This window comes from Schistocerca cancellata, chromosome 6 (genome assembly GCF_023864275.1).
Source record: "Schistocerca cancellata isolate TAMUIC-IGC-003103 chromosome 6, iqSchCanc2.1, whole genome shotgun sequence".
Taxonomy (NCBI): domain Eukaryota; kingdom Metazoa; phylum Arthropoda; class Insecta; order Orthoptera; family Acrididae; genus Schistocerca; species Schistocerca cancellata.
The window spans coordinates 201,716,692-201,741,208 of NC_064631.1; positions in this window are offsets into that span (position 1 = coordinate 201,716,692).

Genomic DNA, 24,517 nt, shown 5'->3' on the forward strand with positions numbered 1-24,517 from the left:
ATTCTGTTATCTGACGAACAATAAAGGTGGTTAACGTTAATTAGACGTTCCAATAACGGCCTTAAAAGTTCCATCCACCTGCATGCTGTCTACGTACGATAGGGCATCACAGAAATAAGCGACTGTAAATGATACATTATTCTGCCTGTATCTTTCTCGACAATGTGGTACATATGTGATCACAACTTTCAAGCTGTCGTCTAAGAGTGGAAATAAAAGAGTTTCAAGGGATAAACTGACAGTGTTTATTTGATATATTAAAAAAACTTTATTCCAAGTGGCAAATCTTTTCCAAGGGACAAGTGTTCTAACGCGTTTTCCCGCTAGTAACACGGTGTAGTTTAACATATATACAACGCCAAGACAACCAGGCCACGAATAATATTGTTTTTGTAACACTGTTTTGTCAGTTGCTCCAGTTTTTGCCTAGATCAGACTAGCATATATTTTATCCACGAACCTTACCGAAGTGGCTTGCTTGCCTAAAAGATACAGATAGCTGTACCGTAGCAGCAACCATAGTAGAGGGGTATCTTTAGAGAGGCCAAACAAACCAGAGGTTTCCGAAGAGTATGAGCAGCCTTTTCAGCAGTTGCAAGGCAACAATCAGAATGCTTGACCGATCTGCCTTTGTAATATTAGCCAACATGTTCTTGATATGTCTGTACTGCGAGCGGCTGTAAGAATACAGCCTTTTTTCCCCGACAGCATGCAGCTCTACTGTATGATGATTTGCTTTTGGGTGCAATATTATGGGCGTAAAATAGTGGGATCTCCAGACGGGGACTGCTAGGGAGGATATCGTCGTCAGAAAAAACGAAACTTACGTTCTGCTGTTAAGTTCCTTGATCGGGTACGTACCTCAGAGAATTTAGAAAGGTAAATGGATAGGTTGAAGTTGAGTATAGTGGGAATTAGTAATTCGAGGTGGCAGGAAAACAAGATTGCTCATTCAACTCCAGTTCATGTGAAATTGACGGTAATGTTCGGTGCATTTCTGCCAAAGGTGACATGCGTAGGGAACGCAGAAACTCATCGGGCACTTCTAAACCCACGAACAGGCGCAGATGCCGCAGGGACTCGGACGGTATGCTGTTTTCTAGGCACTCCTAATGCAGCAGCAGTTGCGTGTATGTGGATGAGATGCGCCGTGCGACCTCTCGGACGTTCGTACCACTATGGATTTCGTGTTCAAGCCGCTCAGTTTGAGGGTGGCTATCTACAAGTGACACGGTGTGGTTTCACTTCGTTGTATCCCGCGTTATGCCGGTGGTAGCAAATGATGAAATGGCTCACGCACGACTGAACCAGAGAATAGGGCAGTCAGTACAGAACGGACGGTGCTTCGAAGGTCACAGGATGCACTTTCGTCTTGAGCACCAAAAACAATATGGCTGTGACCGACCAGACTTCATTGTCGCGCGGTGCTAGCAGCGTTACTGGGACCAGTTTCGCATTTAGCGCTCTGTTTTGTAGCCGACTTGTAGGTAATCGGCTTTCCTCCGCTGAAAAAGAATTAATCGTTGTGGTGTTCTGGTGCTAACTGCTGCCTCTCTAGGTATTTTTTGTTGAAGGCTGCGACCTCTGCCAGGTGCAATTGCTCTTGATCACAGAGGCATCGTTGCTGTTTGTAGGTGCTGACTCTTCAGCTGGTACTCAGCAGCAGCAAATTCGCATCTGACCCCCATCCAAAGCCGCATCGTGGATTCCCGGCAACCACGTAACTCGGTTTTCCGTTTTCTCGGGAAGTTTCCATTTTCTCTTTGAATGTCGCAAAAATACACTTAGACATAATAGCTCAGAGTTTAATTTTCAGAACTGATTACAAAGAAGTGCTAAATCTACCGATCTGTAGAATCACCGGATAGGTGCAGGCAGCCATTCTTACAGCGGGTAGTCTGCCATAGTACCTGGTAAATCCCTACGCCGGTGTTCATATGTCATGTACGAATACGAATATTTTGAATTGTGTAGATAATTTGCACGAATATTGTCTAAATAATGTGGGATCACTCAGCTTACAGACTTAGTACACTTAATTTGTATCCGAGTATCGCTAGATGCTGGCAATTTATAGCAGACTAGCTCACATTTAATAACAATGAACGCATTAGGCATTTTTACTACCCATGTAATGTAGTGATACTCCTCTATCTAGCTTTCCAAAAGCTAACAAAACATTGTATAAGATGATGCTAATTGCATAAGTAATCTCATGCAGCCCCGTAGCAAACGACATATTTCCGTAGACATAGACGCTATGACAAACACACTTACAGAGGTTTGAACTTGGACACAGTTGCATGTAACTCGAGAAGAGCATAAAATAAAAGATTTTTTGAAAGCGGTTGTGGCTATACATGGAAACCTTAACCACTTTTAGTTATTACTCTTCGTGTCTAGGACATTAGATGACAAAATTGTTCATTTCGGTTATTCGTAAAAAATTACGTACAAGGTTTACAAGCAAAGAGCTTACATGGGCGACAGCACATAAAATCCAGTAGCCTGAAAAACTGTTGTATCACGTTTAAGTATTTTAACTTTGGTTTTTTTTTCACGGCTTTGATGCGATGAAAGTGCTGTGCTCCTTTCAGTTCACCGGGGTGCCCGGTCGAGTCACTCTAGAGCTCAAACTGTTTCGTGCAGTAAAAAGCATGACGCGACCAGTACTAAGTTTCTCCTTGGCGTCCTCATACTGACTTTCATACCTGTATAATATTAAACTTGGTTAGAGCAGGGCTGCGGGGACCCAGGAGACGTTATAACAGACCCCGTCGTTCGCAATAAAGCTTTTATTCATCGTAGTTTAGACAGCACAAGAGATTTCTTCTAAAATTTTATCGATTTTAGTTTGAATTCAAAGAACTGTGACTGACACCCGAACAACAGGGAACTAACATGCATCGAGATTAAAAAATAGTGCGTTGGTAATGGCTAGGCAGTAGCCGAGATCTGGATTTTCGTAATAAAACCTGAAAAAAAGGACGACTGATACCTGCGCTCTATAATTTATAAGCCATATACACCTCCTACAGAGTTAAGGAGAGCAACTACTATATCATCTTCGCTGATGAATTATCATGCATTGTGTTTGCAGTTATATGGCAGTCATGTCACACCTCATAATCGTATTTGCCACACCCGTATGCAAATCTTAACTTTGTGTTCCGTGAGGGCATCCGTTGCGCCATCTCCTGACCGATGCCACTTTTCCTGAACAGCCTAGATGCCGAAAGCAAGTATGGTATTACATCAATGTCCTGTCGATATCGAGATCATTTGAGAAACAACGTAAGGAATGCTGGAGAGAAACCATCCCGGAAGTCACAAACTTTGCCCCAATTAGGAACCTTGTAAGCAAAGTTAAAATTTTTTGTAAAAGTTTTATAATATTGTTTTATAATACGTTAATGCTATTAAATTCTACATCTATGTGTCGTCCTATACTTAGGAATATTTTTTATGAATTACATCAAACTACTCTTTACAGATAGAGGGCGCTCTTCAGCGCTGTAAGTGTTCCGCCTCCAGGTTTCTTCAAAAATTACGTTATAAATCTGCAGCAGTCAAGTGAACTTTCAGTTCCATATTCGACAGGTTACGCTGTAACTGTAACAATGGTTCAATTGGCTCTGAGCACTATGGGACTCAACTTCTGAGGTCATTAGTCCCCTAGAACTTAGAACTAGTTAAACCTAACTAACCTAAAGACACCACACACATCCATGCCCGAGGCAGGATTCGAACCTGCGACCGTAGCGGTCTCGCGGTTCCAGACTGCAGCGCCTAGAACCGCACGGCCACTTGGGCCGGGTAACTGTAACACATGGTACGTTACTGAACTGTTGTGTTGTAACTAATTTCTTAAGAATTTTGAAGCTTCCCAAACATAAGACTTAAACAATTTGTAATTTGAATCAATTAAAATTTAAATGTTTTCTAATGGATCTGAAGATGGACAGCTAGCCCGAAGACGGCCATGTAGAAACAAAGAAAAGCGATCTGGAGACTGAATTTGGATTGTTTCGTTAAAATAAGATATGTTTTGAAACAGAATGCAGGACACTACAGCGAATGAACAATTAGCTAATGTTATTATATGACTCCATCCGTCTTGAACTGTTGTATTGTAGTTTACCTGCACAATCCAGAATCTCTCCCTTAGGTCACTTTCATGTACAATGTTAACATTTTTTCAGTTTTGTTTACAGAGAACGGAAGATCTTCAGTAGAACATTTAAAGTTAAAATAAAAAGTAGTGAATCAACAGATAATGCTTTACGTAACAAACCAGTATATACATTCTTGGGCTGTTCGACCAAAAATTCTGTGATGAGAAATATTGCCATACGGATCTGTTGAGTGTGTTATAAATGAAACACGCCACTTAGCTTCGTACTTTTGAGTGCAAACTTATTACGTACGATTTAAAAATCCCAACTAGCACCATTGGTATGGTAGCACGTCACTAAATTAAACTTACATATAATGGTAAAACACATTGTCACTCTCAAGGTATGGGCTAGATCTAACAACAGTTAGTGGGAACAGGCTGAGTGGGAAACTGTTACAAAATGTTATGCCAAGGGAACACTGTACATTTAGAAACAGGTTAACACACGTATATATCTAATAGCGTGTATGTAGGGGTAGGGGTACTGGGGGAGCTTCAGTGATATTGCAACTATAGCGAGTATAATCCACCAATTACAATGACATGATAAGTATACGGTACAATTTTGCATGTACATATTAAAACCACAACGTTTGTTATTGCATCTGCGTCTGTCTTGTGCCACCATGACTACATTGGCCAGCAGTAAGACGATTAAGAATTTAATATCAGTACTGGAACAAAACTGTTCATGAATCTTTTGTCTCGTAAGACTTTCTGTGTAATCCCGAAATTGTGCAATAGTGTGAAAGTCGCGAGCTCTATCTTCTTATCTCGTGTTTTCTACTGAAAATCTCGTGCTTGTACTCTTGTTAACTTTACTATTACAGGGATCGCCAAAACTTTTTTTTATTGGTCCTGTGCGCAACAAATAACTTACTTGGTCTTTCTGCTGCCACTGCTTGATCTGCTGCATTCCATTATTTAACAAAAACATAAAAAAACCTATTATTCATGCTGAGTGCGATGCATGTTCTGTATGGCGGCTCCTGCTGTTGCTGCGGCTGCTGCTGCTTACTACAACTACATATAATTCAAGAGATAGGGTTTGGTCAAATCTAAACTCGATAAATGATAACCCAAACAAAAAACTATATTCTGAAAGCGATTCTTTCTCATTCATTTAACAAAACGCTAGAAGCTCTTTGAACAATCGCTTCGTTTGTAAATCTGCCTCCAGTGGCATTAAAGCAAAATTACAAATTAATCAAACTCTTGAGACAGACTGAAATACTGCTCAGTTAAATACATTTTAAAACAATTCCCAGACAATTACAAAAGAAATCAATGACAAAAATCAATACTTAACCTATTCGCCTAACAATGGCTTCCCTTAAGAATACAACTCCTATCATAATCAAAATTACCGTCTGCTGCTACGCACATACACAAACGCTTTTCTTTAAATTAATAAGCGCCCTGCAAATTATAAAAAATATCAACTAAATACCAAATCCTGTGTCGCTGCTGGCGGACACGGCAGTACGGCAGCTCGGCGACGACCCCTCGCCCAACACACGTACGCACCACAGCAGGCGGGCTCCTTCCTACACTAGCTTCAAAACTGCCACTAGTTAACCCGTCCGCTGCGAGGCGCGACAACAATATCAGATTCCAGAGCTTGTGTATGCGCGCTGTAGCCAACCTTTACATCCTAAGAGAGTATTGCCAACTCTCTACATATACATCTACGTTTATACTACGCAAGCCACCCAACGGTGTGTGGCGGAGGGCACTTTACGTGCCACTGTCATCACCTCCCTTTTCTGTTCCAGTCGCGTATGGTTCGCGGGAAGAACGACTGCCTGAAAGCCTCCGTGCGCGCTCGAATCTCTCTAATTTTACATTCGTGATCTCCTCTGGAGGTATAAGTAGGGGGAAGCAATATATTCGATACCTCATCCAAAAACGCACCTTCTCGAAACCTGGACAGCAAGCTACACCGCGATGCAGAGCGCCTCTCTTGCAGAGTCTGCCACTTGAGTTTGCTAAACGTCTCCGTAACGCTATCATGGTTACCAAATAACCCTGTGACGAAACGTGCCGCTCTTCTTTGGATCTTCTCTATCTCCTCCGTCAACCCGATCTGGTACGTATCCCACACTGATGAGCAATACTCAAGTATAGGTCGAACGAGTGTTTTGCAAGCCACCTCCTTTGTTGATGGACTACATTTTCTCCAATAAATCTCAACCTGGTACCCGCCTTACAAACAATTAATTTTATATGATCATTCCACTTCAAATCATTCCGCACGCATACTCCCAGATATTTTACAGAAGTAACTGCTACCAGTGTTTGTTCCGCTATCATATAATCATATAATAAAGGATCATTCTTTCTATGTATTCGCAATACATTACATTTGTATATATTAAGGGTCAGTTGGCACTCCCTGCACCAAGTGCCTATCCGCTGCAGATCTTCCTGCATTTCGCTACAATTTTCTCAAGTGCACTTCCATAAAATTCACAGTTGAATACGGCATGGAATCATTTAAGTTGTCCATGGCAACCGAGGATCCTACTTTGAACCAGGACAATGACAAAGTAGTGCATGTAGTTGTTCTTCGCTTGTCTTTTGGATTAAGTAGATTCTGAGGTTTTTACTGAAGATAATAGGAATAATCAACCACTTAATTATTTATAGTGTTTCGTATAGCCGACTAAATGAAATTATGATTTTTTATGTTGTTATCATAAATACGAGTATAATGCAGAAATCAATGGCAAAACAGCAAAATTAATCATTATCGAGAAACAAGTCTGTGAATTAGCTCTCGAATCCAGGCTTTCCTTCTTCCTCGTCTTCATAATCTTCATCATTAATCGTTTGACACCCACTACGAGTAAACGCTTCCTCAAGACTTTTGCTTGCATCTTTAGTCTTGCACCGTATAGTTCCGTGGTCGTCAACCCGTATTTTACCAGTTCATCTACTTGGTCTTATCTCAGATCTTGAAACCCAGCCAAGACTTCTTTGATACACCTGGCTACGAGACGCGCCCACCTCCGTTTCACTTTAACTGCAGACATAATTACGCTGTCCAGTACAATATGTTCTATGATTCATTGGTTCGTTTTTTCTGTAACGCCGACTAGGTCTCCAGCTTTCACGATCTCATTGCCAACGCGGCGTGAAACCAAGCTCTTCTTTCCTTTCCCCAGTAAGCCCCAACATGCATCAGTCAATATTTTGTTGATCAACCCTCTAAGCTCAATATATCTCACTGATGTAAGTAAAAATTACTAAGTTTTAGTTTAGTTTTAGTTATGTCATGTTCCGTAGATCATTCCCGATTATTTTATCGATATGATATGAAACAAGTCAGATTACAAGATATACCGGGTGATCAAAAAGTCAGCATAAATTTGAAAACTGAATTAATCTCGGAATAATGTAGATAGAGAGGTACAAATTGACACACATGCTTGGAATGACGTGGGGTTTTATTAGAACCAAAAAAATACAAACGTTTAAAAAATGTCCGACAGATGGCGCTTCATCTGATCAGAATAGCAATAATTAGGATAACAAAGTAAGACAAAGCAAAGACGATGTTGTTTACAGGAAATGCTCAATATGTCCACAATAATTCCTCAACAATAGCTGTAGTCGAGGAATAATGTTGTGAACAGCACTGTAAAGCATGTCCGGAGTTATGGTGAGGCAATGGCGTCGGATGTTGTCTTTCAGCATCCCTAGAGATGTTGGTCGATCACGATACACTTGCGACTTCAGGTAACCCCAAAGCCAATAATCGCACGGACTGAGATCTGGGGAGGCCAAGAATGACGAAAGTGGCGGCTGAGCACACGATCATCACCAAACGACGCGCGCAAGAGATCTTTCGCGCTTCTAGCAATACTTTTTTTTTGTTTAGTAATATTAATGTTACTGACATTTTTAGTTCTACACGTGTAACTACAACTAATACCCTCTGACTGTAAGATTTCCTCTGTAGGCACTCGGAGGGTTCATTGCGTGAAACCTATTTAGTTTGCCGAATACAGGCTACTTTGTTCTTTTATTTAATCCGTCGCTATCCATCTAGCCGTTGCCTTCAAACCCCTGATAAAAAAATAAATAAAAATAATCCGTCGATATAACTGCATGATTAATTTGTAGTATTTTCTTTTCTGTGTGCGTTATTTTTATCTTATTATGTTTGATTTTCAGCCATGTTTTCCAACTGTATCTATTAAGTACTTCCATTCGTTTTTGAAGTTTATCTGTACGAGAAGCAAACAACATAATGTCTTCAGCAAAAAACGATAGTGGTCACGTATATTCCACTGACACTAACTTCTCCATTTTTAGAGAATGACGATCTAAAGACTTCATCTAGAATTAATGAGAATAGCATTAGTGACATAAAATCTCCTCGGCTGATTCCTCTCTCAATTTTATATTTCTCATTACCTTGATGTCTATTGGAAACTTTAGCTGTGGTGAATATAAAGGGTGCCCCTCATAAGGGTCGTCGGACCAATTTTCTCTGTTGTTCCGGGAGATATGTGTAATTTCGTTTTTGCAGCGTGTACTCATCACGCCTTTCGTGCGACGTCCACCGTCGACGTAAAGCTTCTGTCTGTTTCCCATCACACACATAATGAGTTTTAAAGCAGAATTTTACGTGGCCGGTCGATAGTGCGATCCGAAACTAGTCGAGCGCGATATTAGTTTTATCGCTATATATTAACAGGAAAATTACAACTCGAAGAATGACCGGTACTTCAGCAGATACTCGCGTGCCGCTATGGCCCGCACTATCTGCTGCCACCATGCGTCTGTGCTTCTGAGCCGCTGCTGCAGTACTGGTTACTCATTGTGTTTTAATCTTCCTGTTAATACATGTCGATAAAACGAATTTTTATCAAGGGTCTTCAGTAAAGATTTCTTCATAACAAAGGCAAGCCTGTCAACCTATGAACCCTAGGGAAAGTGACAAATCGTGTTTATTGCTCTATTTTTAAACTCCGTTCTCGGCGCGCAAGTGATGCATTACGCTACAGTTGTGCTTTATCATCTTCTAAGACGAGATTTTTCTCTTATCTCTAGTGAATACAAAAGTTGCAATTGGTGAATATTACATACACAACGAAAAAGACTCCATTTCCTGTGCGTAGACGTTACCTGTTTTTGACTGGTTACATTTTACGGCTAATGTCATATTTTTTATTTGTGTTTCAAATTACTGCATATTACGTAATCTGCATTACGGGGATGTATTGTATGTTAACCTGGCACCTAGAGACGCTGGAAAGGCTCCGTCCCCGCCGCAGCGGCAGTGGTCCACAACCCCACGACGACTACCAAAGTCCACTTCACCCCTCGGCTGCCCCATGCCGAACCCAGGGTTGTTGTGCAGTTCGGCCCCCGGTGGACACCCCAGGGAACGCCTCACACCAGACGAGAGTAATCCCTATGTTTGTGTGGTAGAGTAATGGTGGTGTACAAGTACGTGCAGAACTTGTTTGCGCAGCAATCAAAAAAATGGCTCTGAGCACTATGGGACTCAACTGCTATGGTCATAAGTCCCCTAGAACTTAGAACTACTTAAATCTAACTAACCTAAGGACATCACACACATCCATGCCCGAGGCAGGATTCGAACCTGCTACCGTAGCGGTCGTGCGGTTCCAGACTGTAGCGCCTTTAACCGCTCGGCCACTCCGGCCGGCGCGCAGCAATCGCCGACATAGTGTGACTGAGGCGGAATAAGGGAAGCAGCTCGCATTCGCCGAGGCAGATGGAAAATCGCCTAAAAACCATCCACAGACTGGCTGGTTCACCGGTCCTCGACACAAATCCGCCGGGCGGATTCGTGCCGGAGACCAGGCGCTCCTTCCTGCCCGGAAAGCCGTGCGTTAGACCGCAAGGCGAACCGGGCGGGAATGGTGAATACGAGTATTACATACATAACGAAAAAGACCCGCTTTCCTGTGGGTAGGCGTTACATGTTTTCGAATGAATTTTGATTGGTTACATTTTATGGCTAATGTCACATTTTCGTTTTGTGTTTCAAATTACTGCATATTAGGTAGTTAGCATTACGGGGATATTATGCTTGTCAGGCTTTCTACTATCGTTATAGAGAAAGTAACGATTAATATTTCTAGAATGTTGTGGGTATTTATAATTGTTACCTATACGAAATTATTTATGCAGGTGCAAGAGGTTTTTGCGATTTTTTAACTTTTCACTTCATTTCAGTAATAGACAGTAGTTCATTCCGGTCTATCAATTTTATTGTTAAGCAACATTTTGACCTATTTCCAAACACATCGTAATGCGTCGTAACTTTCAGTGTAATTTGAGATGGAAACTTAAACCCTACAACGGCTTTGCAGTTGTTCGCACATTTATTTGAAAAAGGAACTGTCATGTATCATGTTTCAGAGTCGGACGCGGCAGGCACTGAAGAAGAGGTGAGAAGAGAAACGTCACTGCTACTAACGGACATAAAAGTTAAGGACAACATTATACACTAACATTCGACGCTGATATCTACTAATTAAATAGAGACATAATGTTCGACAACTGCGAAGAAATGACGTTATATGAACAGTGTATAAACGAGAAATAGTATGCAATTTAAGTATGTTTAATTTACTAACGAGTAGAAGCATTATATTAGGACCAACAACTTAATAACCTGTTGCTCGTTTTGTCGTACACACTGCGCTTGTATATTTTTTTCGTATTGTGATCTCTGTCGTAGAGACGGATAATGACAAATATGAAACTAAATGGTGTTTTGTGGATTCTGAGCTGTAGCTACATATTGTCTCATAGGTCTTCAGCGGTTAGATGTCTGATGGACGGGATACTTGAACTGTTTTGGTAGGAATGTGAACGATCGTCTAATTGGAATATCTGGCATGTCGAATGGGCACGAATAATCTCCAGCAACAGGTTCTTCTCCTCATTTAGGAAAGTGGTCATTCCGAGGGTAGAGCGGTAGTTTCTCGTTAAAGTGAACATGAAATGCGATCACGAACGAGTAGGATTTATGGAACAATCTTTACAAGCGTTATTGCTGCAACATTAACAAAAACACTAACATGCAATTGAAAAAAAAATGGTTCAAATGGCTCTGAGCACTATGGGACTTAACATCTATAGTCATCAGTCCCCTAGAACTTAGAACTACTTAAACCTAACTAACCTAAGGACAGCACACAACACCCAGCCATCACGAGGCAGAGAAAATCCCTGACCCCGCCGGGAATCGAACCCGGGAACCCGGGCGTGGAAAGCGAGAACGCTACCGCACGACCACGAGATGCGGACCAGGCAATTGAGACAAATGATACAATCTAAATGCGAACTCCAGTATATCTTTGGTCACAATAGTGAACATAAAAGTTAATACTGAAAGTTCTTCATATTGTGCAACTCTACATCTGCATCTACGTAGATACTCCGCAAGCTACCGTAGTTATTTCCTTTCCTGTTCCATTCGCAAGTAGAGCGACGGAAAAACGACTCTCTATATGCCTCCCTAAGATCCCTAATCTTATCTTTGTGGTCCTTCGTGAAATGTACACTGGTGGCAGTACAACCGTTCTGCAGCGAGCTTGAAAAGCCAGTTCTCTAAATTTTCTCAATAATGCTCTACGAAAAGAACACCACCTCCCCTCCAGTGATTCCAGCTTGAGTTCCCGAAGCATCACCATAATACTTGTGTGTTATTCGAATCTACCGGTAACAAATCTACCAGCTTCGATGTCCTTTAATCCGACCAGGTACGGGTTCCAAACACTCGAGCAGTACTCAAGAGTAGGTCGCACCAGCGTCCAATATGCGTTCTCCTTTACAAGTGAAGCACTCTTTCCCAAAATTCTCCCAATGAACCGAAGTCTACTATTCGCCGTCCCTACCACAGTTCCCACATGCTCGTTCCATTTCAAATCATGTTGCAATGTTACGCTCAGGTGTTTAAACGACTTGAATGTGTCAGACAGGACACTAGTATCACTGTAATAAAACTTTACATATTTTTTTCTTTCTACTCATCCTCATTGACTTACATTTTTCTACATTTAGAGCAAGCTGCCATTCATCGCACAACTTGAAAATTTGTCTAACAGTCGTTTTGTATCTTCCCACAGTCACTCAACATCGACACCTTACCGTACACCACAGCATAATCAACAGACAACCGCAGATTGGTGCCTACGCTGTTCGCCAAATCATTTATGTACATAGCGAACAACAGCTGTCCTATCACACTTCCCTGCGCACACCTGACGGTACTTTTGTCTCTGATAAACATACGTCATAGAGGACATCATTCTGAGCTCTATTACTTAAAAAGTCTTCGAGCCACTCACATATCTCTGAACTTATTCCATGTGCTCGTTCCTTCGTTAACAGCCTGCAATGGGGGAACTTTGTCAAATGATTTCTGGAAATCTAGAAATATAGAATCTGCTGTTGCCATTCATCCATAGTTCTCAGCATATATGGGAGAAAAGGGCAACCTGAGTTCCGTACGAGAGAGACTTCCTAAAATCATGCTGATTTTGGACATAGGCTTCTCAGTCTCAAGAAGTTAAGGGATTTTGAAGGAAACCGAAGTTAGGGATATTAGCCTGTAATTTTGAAAGTCTGTTCTTTTGCCATTCTAGTATACTGGAGTCATCTGTGCTTCTTTCCTCGCAATCACCTTTTAACTAAATATATGTTGTAGACGTTGCGAATTACAGGTGAGTGGAGCTAAATTCAAGTGGAAACTATACACATCAAAAAACGTTTTGCATCGCCTCGGTTCCGAGAGTTCCGGAACCTGTATTGGAATAGAGATCACCCTAAACATCATTTGCGCCCTTTTTATTGCTTATGAAAACCACACATTGCATGTTGTGCCACCTTACAGCGACCGGTTTAGAGGTGGTGATCCAGATTGCCTTACACACCGGTACTCTAATACCCAGAAGCACGTCCTCTTGCACTGATGCATGCCTGTATTCGTCGTGGCGTACTATCCACAAGTTCATCAAGGCACTGTTGGTCCAGATTGTCCCACTCCTCAAGAGCGATTCGGTGTAGATCCCTCAGAGTGGTTAGTGGGTCACGTCGTCCATAAACAGCCCTTTTCAATCTATCCCAGGCATTTTCGATAGGGTTCATGTCTGGAGAACATGCTGGGCACTATGGTCGAGCGATACCGTTATCCTGAAAGAAGTCATTCACAAGATGTGCACGATGGGGATGTGAATTGTCATCCATGAAGACGAATGCCTCCCCAATATGCTGCCGATATGGTTGCACTATCGATCGGAGAATGGCATTCACGTGTCGTACAGCCGTTACGACGCCTTTCGTGACCACCAACGGCGTACGTCGGCCCCACATAGTGCCACCCCAAAACAGCAGGGAATTCCACATTGCTGCACTCGCTGTATAGTGTGACTGCGTGGCCTCCAAACACGTCTCCGGCGATTGTCTGGTTGAATGCATTTGCGACACTCATCAGTGAAGAGAACGTGATGCCAAACCTTAGCGGTCCATTCGGCTAGTTGTTGGACCGATCTGTACCGTGCTGCATCGTGTGGTGGTTGCAAAGATGGTCCTCGCCATGGAAGTCGAGAGTAAAGTTGCGCATCATGCAGCCTATTGCACACAGTTGAGTCGTAGCACGAATTCCTGTGGCTTCACGAAAAGCATTATTCAACATGGTGGCGTTGCTGTCAGGTTTCCTCTTAGTCATAATCCGTAGGTAGTGGTCATCCACTGAGGTAGTAGCCCTTGGGCAGCCTGAGCGAGGCATGTCATCGACAGTTCCTGTCTCTCTGTATCTCCTCCATGCCCGAACCACACTTCGGTTCACTCCGAGACGCCTGGACACTTCCTTCGTTGAGAGCCCTTCCTGGCACAAAGTAATAATGCGGACGCGATCGAACCGCGGTACTGTCTGTCTAGGAGTGGTTGAACTACAGGCCGTGTATCTCCTTCCTGGTGGAATGACGGGAACTGATCGGTTGTCGGACCCTCTCCGTCTAATAGATGCTGCACATGCATGGTTGTTTACATCTTTGGGTGGGTTTAGTGACATTTCTGAACGAAGGGACTGTGTTTGTGACACAGTATCCCCAGCGAATGTCTATCTTCAGGAGTATTGTATTGTATTGAACTAGGGACACAGAAACGACGGAAAGGCTTCGTCCCCGCCGTAGCCCTCAGTAGTTCCCAACCCCACAACAGGCTACAGCAGTCCGTTCACCCCACCGCGGCCCCACACCGAACCCAGGGTTACCCTGCGGTTCGGTCCCCAGTGGACCTTCCCTGAGAACGTCTCACACCAGACGAGTGTAACCCCAATGTTTGCGGGATAGAGTAATCATGGTTACGCGCACGTGGAGAAAGTTTTTGCGCAGCAATCGCTGACATAGTGTAACTGAGACGGAATAAGGGGAACCAGCCCACATTCGCCAAGTTTACAAGGAGGCCTGAAGTATCGTGTTGTCAGCGTAAGAGGAGCAGGAACAACAGGTTGGGTCGGTCAGAAGAGCTTAGCGAGTTAGAACGTTGACTGGACATTCAGTGTCACCTGAATAACAAATTCATCATGGAGACTTGAGCTCTTCAAACCACACCCAAGTCGACTGTTGGTGACGAGAGTGTGAACTGAGTGGTGGAAACGCGAACAGTACTCGACAGCTAAACCAACACCGGGCAGTCCTCACGTATCGACGGACAGAGACCGTCGAGCATTGCGGAGGAGGGTTGTAAGAAATTACGTGAAATCGGAAGAACGAATTACCAGTGAAATTCAAAGTGCCTCCGGCATCCCGGCTAGAACAACGTGCGTAGAGGGTTGAAAGGAAGCTACATTTACATCTACATGTCTACTCTGCAGTTCACATTTAAGTGCCTGGCAGAGGGTTCATCGGACAACTTTCAGACTGTTCATCTACCATTCCGTTCTGGAATAAAGCGGGTGAAGGGGGCGGGGAGGGGGGGGGAACGGGCACTTTTTCCATTTCTAATTTCTCTTATTTTATTAGGTTGATCATTACTCCCTCCTCTGAATATTTTCGCATTCAGAGGAGAAAGTCTATGATCGAAATTTCGTAAAAGGTCTCGCCGTAGCGAAAAACGATTTTGTTTCAATGATCACCATCCCATCTCGCGTATCATATCTTTGAGACTCCCTCGCCTGTTTCACGATACTGCAAAACGAGCTGCCCTTCTTTGAACTTTTTTCCATATCCTTCGTCAATCCTATCTGGTACAGATCACACTGTGCAGTGACCTGTGTAGTGTAAGCAGTCTGTTTAGTAGTCCTGTTACATCTTTGTTCTGCCAATAATACGCAGTTTTTGATTCCCTATATCCACAAAATTTTCTATGTGATCGTTCCGATTTAAGCTGTTCGTAATTGTAATACTCAGGTATGTAGCTGAAACGACAGTCTTTAAAGTTATGTGATTCATCGTGCAATCGAAAGTTAGTGGATTTCTGTTCGTACTCATGCGGATAACGTCACGCTTTCCCTTATTCAGAGACGATTCCCACTTTTCGCACCATACAGAGATTGTGTCCCACTAACCGATTCGATTCACTATCTCTTCATTAGTTAGTTAGTTATTTATGATTGTAGTCCCAGTGATTGTTCCAGTTTAAGTTGTTCGTAATTGTATTTAGTCGTGTTTATAGTTTCTAGATTATGCAGTCGGTATGTCTGCCGGGTGGTCTAATCCGAATTGTGGAGGTGGCCTTGCCTGCGACTGTCGAGCGTGCAGGGTGCAATCGTCTGCAAATTGGGGCTCACGTCGACACCAACGACGCCCTTTCGCATGGGCCTGAGGCGAACCTCAGTTGGTGTATGCGGCTGCGTTGGTGGTTAAGACTGCTGGACTTGCGCTCGAGGTGCAAGCAGAGCTCGCAATTTACAGCATGGTTCCAAGACTTGATCGGAGTCCTTTGGTTTGGTTCCAAGTGGAGGGTCTCAGTCAAAGGTTTGGTCGACTCTATGACGGTCTTGGCTGCAGATTTCTAGAGCTGCATTTGTAGGACTCCGCTTGATAGGTCAGGGATGCACTACACTAAGGAAGAAGCTACTCGGGTAGCATAATACTTGTGGAGTGCATATGAGGTTTTTTTTAGGCCAGGCAGAAGTTTGATACGCTCTGATGAACACTCTGCAGTCGATAAACAACAAGGGAAGTCAAGCGGCGTACAGAATAAAGGCATTTCGACTGTCATAATTTTATTAGTAAACTGTAGAAGTATTCGTAATAAAGTTCCCGAATTTACTGCCCTACAGTGAAGTTCTCGTGCTCATATTATTCTTGGAATCGAGAGCTGGCTCAGACCCGAAGTGGAAATCTCTGAGATATTCAGTGAGTCGAGGAAAGTATATCGGAAGGACAGATTAGAGACCATAGCAGGAAGACTGTTGATTGCAGCTGACAAAAATATTGTCTATAGTGAGGTCGACGTAGAGTGTGACAGTGAAGTTATCTGGTCGCTATAATAGGTGTAGGTGAAACTAAGTTAATTTTTGGATGTCATTACCGGACACCCGATTCTGCTGTGACAGTTCCAAAGTCATTCAAGGAAAACCTTGGATCAATTGCGCGTAAATACACACATCATGCAATATTGGTTAGAGGTGACTTCAACCTCTCGAGTATAGACTGGGATGTCTACAGATTCATTGAAGTGGGTACAGACAGACAGTCATACGAAACACTTTCGAAGGCACTTTCTGAGAACTGTCTTGAGCAGTTAGCTCGACAGCCCACACGCAGTATAAATATTTTAGATTTTGTAGCTAGAATAGGCCGGATTTTATCGCGAATGTCAGCATTGAAACGGGGCTCAAAGAGCATGATGTCATTCACGCAACTATGTTTACGAAAGTTAATAAATCAGTCAATAAGGCTAAGAGAGTATTTCTGCTAGACATAGGAGATAAGCAGTTATTAGTATCTCACTTATACAGTGAATTGGCATCACTTAGTTCCAGTATGTTGGATGTAGAGGAATTATGGGCAAAGTTTAAGTATACTGTAAATCGTGGTCTGGAGAGTTATGTGCCTACTAACTGGATAAATGATGGAAAAGACCCACCGTGGTTTAATAACGAAATTTAGAGGATTCTGAGGAAGAAGAGGATGTTGCATTTGCGATTCTAAAACGAACGCACAAATGACAACTAGCGAAGGTTAGCAAAATTCTGAGGAAGAAGAGGATGTTGCATTTGCGATTCTAAAACGAACGCACAAATGACAACTAGCGAAGGTTAGCAAAATATCTGGCAGATCATCCGAGGAATACGTAAAATCGCTGAGCAGGTCTAAGGCTTCCATTCAGCCCCTTGTTGACCAGTCTGGTGTGGCAGCTGAAGATAGCAAAACGAAAGCCGAAGTTTTCAGTTTTACGTTCAAGAAAACGTTCGCACGGAGAATCGTACAAACATGCCGTCATTTGACCATCGCACAGACTCCCGTACGGTTGACATAGTAAAAGAAATCCCTGGCGTAGGGAAACAAATGAAAGATTTGAAAGTAAATGAATCACCAGGTCCGGATGGAATCCCAGTTCGATTTTACAAAGAATACTCTACAGCGTTGGCCCCTTACCTAGCCCAGCACATAGTCTCAAGCGACTGGAAAAAGGTGCAAGTGACTCCTATAATGAAGGGTAAAATAATGGACGGGTAAAATTACAGACCAGTATTCGAAACTTCCGTTTGCTGCAGAATACTTGAACATATTCTCAGTTCGAACACAGTAAACTTCCTTGAGACTGAGAAGCTAATGCCCACAATCAGCATTGTTTCAGAAAGCATTGCTCATGCGAAACTCAGCTTGCCCTTTTCTCATGTGATATACTGCGAACTATGGATGAAAGGCAAAAGGAAGATTCCAAATTTCTGGATTTCTTGAAAACATTTGACACCGTGCTCCCGGGCTGTTAACGAAGGTACGAGCATATGGAGTACGTTCACAGATGTGTCAGTGGTTCGAAGACTTCTTAAATAATAGAACCCAGTATGTTATCCTCGACGGCGAGTTTTCATCTGAGTCAAGAGTACCGCCAGGAGTGCCCCAGGGAAGTTTGATACGACCGCAGTTGTTCTCTCTACACATAAATGATTTCGCGTATAGGATTGCGCAGCAATCTGCGGTTGTTTGCTGATGATACCGTGGTGTACGGTAAAGTGTCGAAGTTGAGTGACTGTAAGGAGATACAAAACAACCTGTATAAAATTTCCAGCTGACGTGATGAATGGCTGCAAGTCCGACATGTGGAAAAATGTAAGTTAATACTAATGAATAGGAAGATCAAACCTGTAATGTACGGATACATTATTACTAGTGTCTTGCTTAACATAGTCAAGGCGTTTAAATACCTGGGCGTAACGTTGCAAAGCGACATGAGATGGAACGATCATGAGGGAAGTGTGTAGGGAAGGCGAATGGTCGATTTAGATTTGGGAGAATTTCAGCAAACAGTGGTTTACGTTTAAAGGAGACCCTATGTAAGGCGCTGGTGGGGCCTATTCTTGAGTACTTTGGGTGTTTGGGATCCGTAGCAGGTCAGACTGAAGGAAGACATCGAAGCAATTCAGAGGCGGGATGCTAGACGTGTTACAGCTAGGTTCGAACGACACGTAAGTGTTACGGGGATTCTTCAGGAACTCAAGAGGAAATCCCTGGAGGAAGGTAACGTTTTCTTCGAGAAACACTGTTGAGAAAATTTAGAGAACCAGCATTTGAAGCTGACTGCCGAACGATTCTACTGCCGCCAATATACATTGCGCGTGAGGACCACGAAGATGAGAACGTGAAATCAGGGCTCATAGAGAGGCATGTAGACAGTCACCTGGCGCTCGTTGTATTTGCGAGTGGAACAGGAAAGGAAATGACTACTAGTGATACAGAGTACCCTCCGCCACGCGCCGTACGATGGCTTGCTGAGTATGTATGTGAATTTAGAGGTAGGTGAAGAGTTGTGTGATTTACCGTGTAACCGAAAATTTAATGTATTCCCTTAGTACTCATAAGGATGATTTTAAACATTTCGCGATTTAGAGCCAATTTGCGCACTTCTTACCAAACAATTGTTTTATCTAAATTGTTTTCCAGTTGGTTTTGATCTTCTGACGACTTTACTAGACTATAAATAAGAGCATCATCTGCAAACAATCTAAACGGACTGCTTAGATTTTCTCTTAACTCGTTGATGTAGAACAGGATCATCATAGTGTTCGTAACACCTCCTTGGGGAACACCAGATTTCAGTTGTTTTACTCGATCGCTTTCCTTCGATACCACGAACTTTGACCTTCCTGACGTGGCGTCACGAATCCAGTAGCACAACTGAGACAATACTAAAAAGGACACACAATTTCATTAAAAGCCGTTTGTGAGGAAATATGTCAAAATCTTTTTGGAAATCTAGAAATTTGGAATCAATATGAGATTCACTGTCGACAGGTCCATTACTTCGTGTGATTAAAGAACTAGTTGTGTTTCACAAGACCAATATTTTATGAATCTGTAGTATTCGTCAATAAATCTGTCCTTCTAGGTAATTCAAAATATTCGAGCACGTGCATATTGTAAAATCCTAAAGAAAATCGACGTCGTTGAAATGGGTCTCTACTTCATCGGATTACTCCTATTTCCTTTCCTGAGAACTGGTGTAGCCCATGCAGCTTTGCAGTCGTAAGGTATGGGTCTTTTGTTGAGCGAGCGGTTATATATGATTCGTGACTGTGGAGGTATTGTATGAGGGTACTCTGAAAGGAACCTAATTCGTTTATAATCTAGACCGGAAGACCTACATTTATTGAGTGACTTAAGCTGCTTCGCTACAGCTTTGACATCTCTTTCTAAGTTATTCTTGTTGACAGCCGTTCATGATTCGAATTATGGATTATTTACTTCGTCCTCTTTGGTGAAGGAATTTGGAAAAGCAGTAATGAGAAACTCCGCTTTAGTGGCTCTGTCATCAGTAACATTACCACTGGTATCGTGCAGTGAAGGTGTGGTTGTGTCTTGCAGCTCGTATACCGTACATACTAACAGATTCTCCCTGTATTTTCTGCCAGATTTCGAATCACAGTTTCGTTGTGGAAACTATTAAAAGCATATCACGTTGAAGACCGCACTAAGTTTCGAGCTTTAGTAGAACATCGCCAGTCTTAAGATATCGGGCTTATTTAAACTGGCACGGTTTTGTTGTTACTTCTGAACTGTTCTGGGTAGCATGGATGAATGGAGTGCAAAGGTTGAGCTGCCACACATTTCTGTAATCAGTGTTAAACGATGCTTGCAGCGGCGCAAAGAGCGACGCTACTAGGCAGGGAATGATTGTAAACAACTGGTTTAGAGAGATGAGCCATGCAAAACCGTGTGGATGCATGAATTTGAGTTTGGTAAATGCATGGACAACGTTACCTAACATAACGAGCAGTGCCCACAGTGAAGTACGGAGGAGGTAGTGTTTTAAGTACGGAGGTGATTTTCGTGATTACGGTCTGGTCCTCATATGGCGCTGAAGAAAACGCTGAACTCGGAAGGATATGAACTCATTTTACAGAATTGAGGACTACGTGCAGTGGAAGAACAATTCGGCAATTTACGATGTCATAAAGAACCAACCAAACCAACGGTTTGTCGAACATAATATTCCTGATTTGGCCTGCCCAGAGCTTCTAGCGGTAGTCGGTGGAACACCTTTGGAATGAGAACGTCGACCTCGCTCTAGAACCCGGCGTGTAACATCACTACCTCCTCTGATATCGGCTGTTAAGGAAGAATGAGCTGCCATTCCTCCAGAAGCATTCAGATACCTCAGTGAAAGTGTCCCCAGCGGAGACAAAGCTGTCTTAAAGGGGAGGGGAGGATATAACGCAAATTAATTGTCACTAATAGGTGTCCGCATACTTTTGCTCATATAGTAATAGTTCCGAAAACTCGTGAGGTTAGTTTACCAACATCTGTTGTTCTTTGGCGTAATTCTACAACGCATCATGACAGTGGCAGAATATAATAGAAGTGTTTCGATTTGAAGAACGACAGCAGCAATCTGTTACTGACCCAGGGACTGCGTGCAGAGGAGCCAATTACGGCTTGTAATTGGCCACAGCATCGTGACCCGGCGTCCTCATCGCGATGCAGTTGCTTACGTAACGCCTTCAGAGTCCAGAGGGCGCCCCGTGAGGTGTCTTGCCCGGTACAAAGTCGAGCTGGAAACCGCAAGGTCAGTGCCAAATTTCACCTTGTCATGCTCCAACAGCAGATTACGCTACCGACAGCTTCTCTCAGGGAATTCCCGTGGTTACGTCTGGTCAGCCGTGACCAGTAGCTGCGATCGCCCAGGAAGGGCAAGCATTCTCTGCGTGTACTATAATAGCTTCGGGTGTGAGCAACAAGTGATAGGGTCGAAGGCAGGCTATATATTTATAGTTACTATAGAGAGGTTTTGTGCTTAGGCACTTGGCAAATGCTACGGAGTCACGTGTTCTATTAGTCACTGGAAATTCTACACAATTTTTGTCGTTTGCCGTAGTCACCATGTAAATGTACTTAATTATGTTACCTACTCAAAACAGACCATGTGCGCTGACAACAGTGTGGACAAAAGCAATACGTACACGAGTGAAGGAAGTTATAAAGTATTTGGTATTTCTTCTTGTTCAAAACTCGTCATTTACCTATGAATTATCATGTGTCTACGATTCTTCAAAACGAGGGTTTAGACTGTAGAAAATATATAGACTGTGTATTAAAGTAAAGTTTACGCTCATGAAATACGTCAAAATATTGTATCGGAAACTTAAAGCATACCTCTCCAAGGATGATAAGAATGGAAGAGTGATGTTGTTGGAGAATGTGGAAGGTAAAGTTAAAGGTAAGAAGTGGTACCAACGACATGCATGCGATGATGGCGCGAACAAATTAATTAGGAACTGCTTCTGTCTCGCCGCTGCACATCGACAGATTGGAAACATAACGGACGCCGTAGATTACTCGTGCGCTACATCCAGCCACATATGCAAGAAACTTGAGGTGTACAAATTTTTTATACTCTTCAGGATTTTGTTGATAAGCTACCAAGTTCTTGCAAAGAACGATAAAAAACATTGAATGTAAGGAGACGTAAAGTTATGAAGCTTCCAAAAATAGTAGTTTGAGTACACGATTCATGAGTCACAGATAGAGTGAGTTAAGCTACACAAACACCTGAGAACAACAACGAAGTTACGTGCACAAATATGTGTACAGCCTAGGCTAGAACACTGCTCAATTGATTGCAGCGCGTATCAGGCCGTACTAACATGCAACACAGAGAGCATACGAAGGCAGTGGCGTTTACCGTCACAGATTTACTCGTATGTGGGCAATTCGACAGAAATTCTGCAGAATATCGCCATGCAGATGTCTACTATATCACTAAAACCGACTTATAAAATTCCAAAAGCAGGTTGTCAGGGTGTGAGTTAAAGATGTTCATCAGACTTACATGTATTCCTACCGTAAAGACGGAGAAGGAAAAAGCGGATAGCAACGGTCTGCATAGAGAATTATTGTGGACTCCAGTCTGAAGACTTTGATACAGCTTTGCATGCCAGTCCATTCTGCGCAAGCCTCTACAGCTCTGAATAACTACCTCTAAAATTTTTAAATTGCTATTCTTCCCACTGTACGTTCTTGAATAGAACTGCTAGAAACTACAATACCGCATAGATGTTACAATAGGAAGTACTTTCTGTCATTTATTGCTGTTGCAAGAATATAGATATTGATATAGATTCAGACGTTATTGCAACATTTACTAGTTTCCTGGAATATCGATGAAACATCATAGTGCCATGGATGATAGAGAATACTGGAGAACTATCTTACCGATGTAAACAGATTCAGTTGTGCTTAAAATGTCTGATTCAAAATTTCGCGCCACAGGTACTGCGTTGCTTACGAATTATTTTTTGTTTATTACTCCATATAGTTGGGAATGTTGGTGAGAAAGAGTGATGTAGGTAAAATTTTTCAGTGTAGGAACTCGTAACTTCAGGCGTGCAGACAGAGTCGGTACTATGAGAGTATTAATGGATTACAATGATATGGCAGGATCAAATGTCAGCTCTGTGGATGGCTAAGTAGGAACTTGCACTACATAGCGGATCTGTTTCAATAAATCTAAGTTAAAGCGACGCTGGAATATGGAACGGAACAAGAACTCTACAAGGTGGCAAAGAACGAAAGGGCACGACTTACGAAGGATATAAGAGACTGCACGTAATTAATGCTCATTCTGAAATGTTTAAAGACGTATGACGAATTCGTGCGAGTCCAAAGTTATTACGAAAAGCAAGCATTTCCAAAATTTTAAAAGCTGTTAGTGTAGACTGTGCCAGATTTCGATAGTTAGTTGGAAATGAAATAGAAAGATGATTCACGCTACTTACAAAAATTTATGGAATTCGGTTAGGTCTGGTCTTAATCCCGGCTGTGAAAGCATTAAATTCATAGGGTAAGTTGACATATTACAGAGCGACCAAACTATAAAAAGTGTTCCACTTAGCCCACAGACGAACAGAATCGTGCCAGCAACCGATATCCATGTAAGCTGTTGCACAGACGATAAGCAACAACAAGGCTTAATTTTATGTAAACTGAATGGGGAGGGGGCAGAATGTAAAGGAAGGGAAAGAAACTGATGATCTCAGCTGCACATTTTCATGTGTGCTAGTCGGGGACTCGAAATCGGGATCTGTCACTTAAGAGGCAGTTGCGTTCGCCACGGACTGCCTTGGCGCGCTTCCTCGCCGTGTTCCGTCCCACCTAGTGCCATCTATCCGCAGCCCTCAGCCATGTTGTCCATGCTTGCTCATTTTAGATTCCGTTGGAGGCCGAATGTAAACGTACATCCGCACTGAGGGTTGAGGTTTAATTGCCCATCTACGCGAATAAATTATACGAATGCATGGTGTCTATTATTTCGGACATGTGTGAAAGAGCAGATACCACGCATTCATATAAAATGAGCTTATTCATATAAAATATAAAATGCTTATTCATATCATCATCATCAGTTATCTGCTATATTAGCAGGTCCTTTGCCTCTCCATTTTCTGCGATCCATTGCTTCCTTCTTAAGGCTGCTGTATGTTGTACCGTCCATCATGTCATCCAGTATCTGGAATCTCTTCCTTCCTCGCTTCCTTTTCCCTTCTACATAACCTTCTAAAACTGTTTTTATCAGTCCGTCATTCTTTCTTAATATATGCCCAATCCAATTTCTTTTTCTTTTCTTTATTACATCTAGTAACTGTCTTTTCTCTCCCACTCTTCTCAGTACCTCTTCATT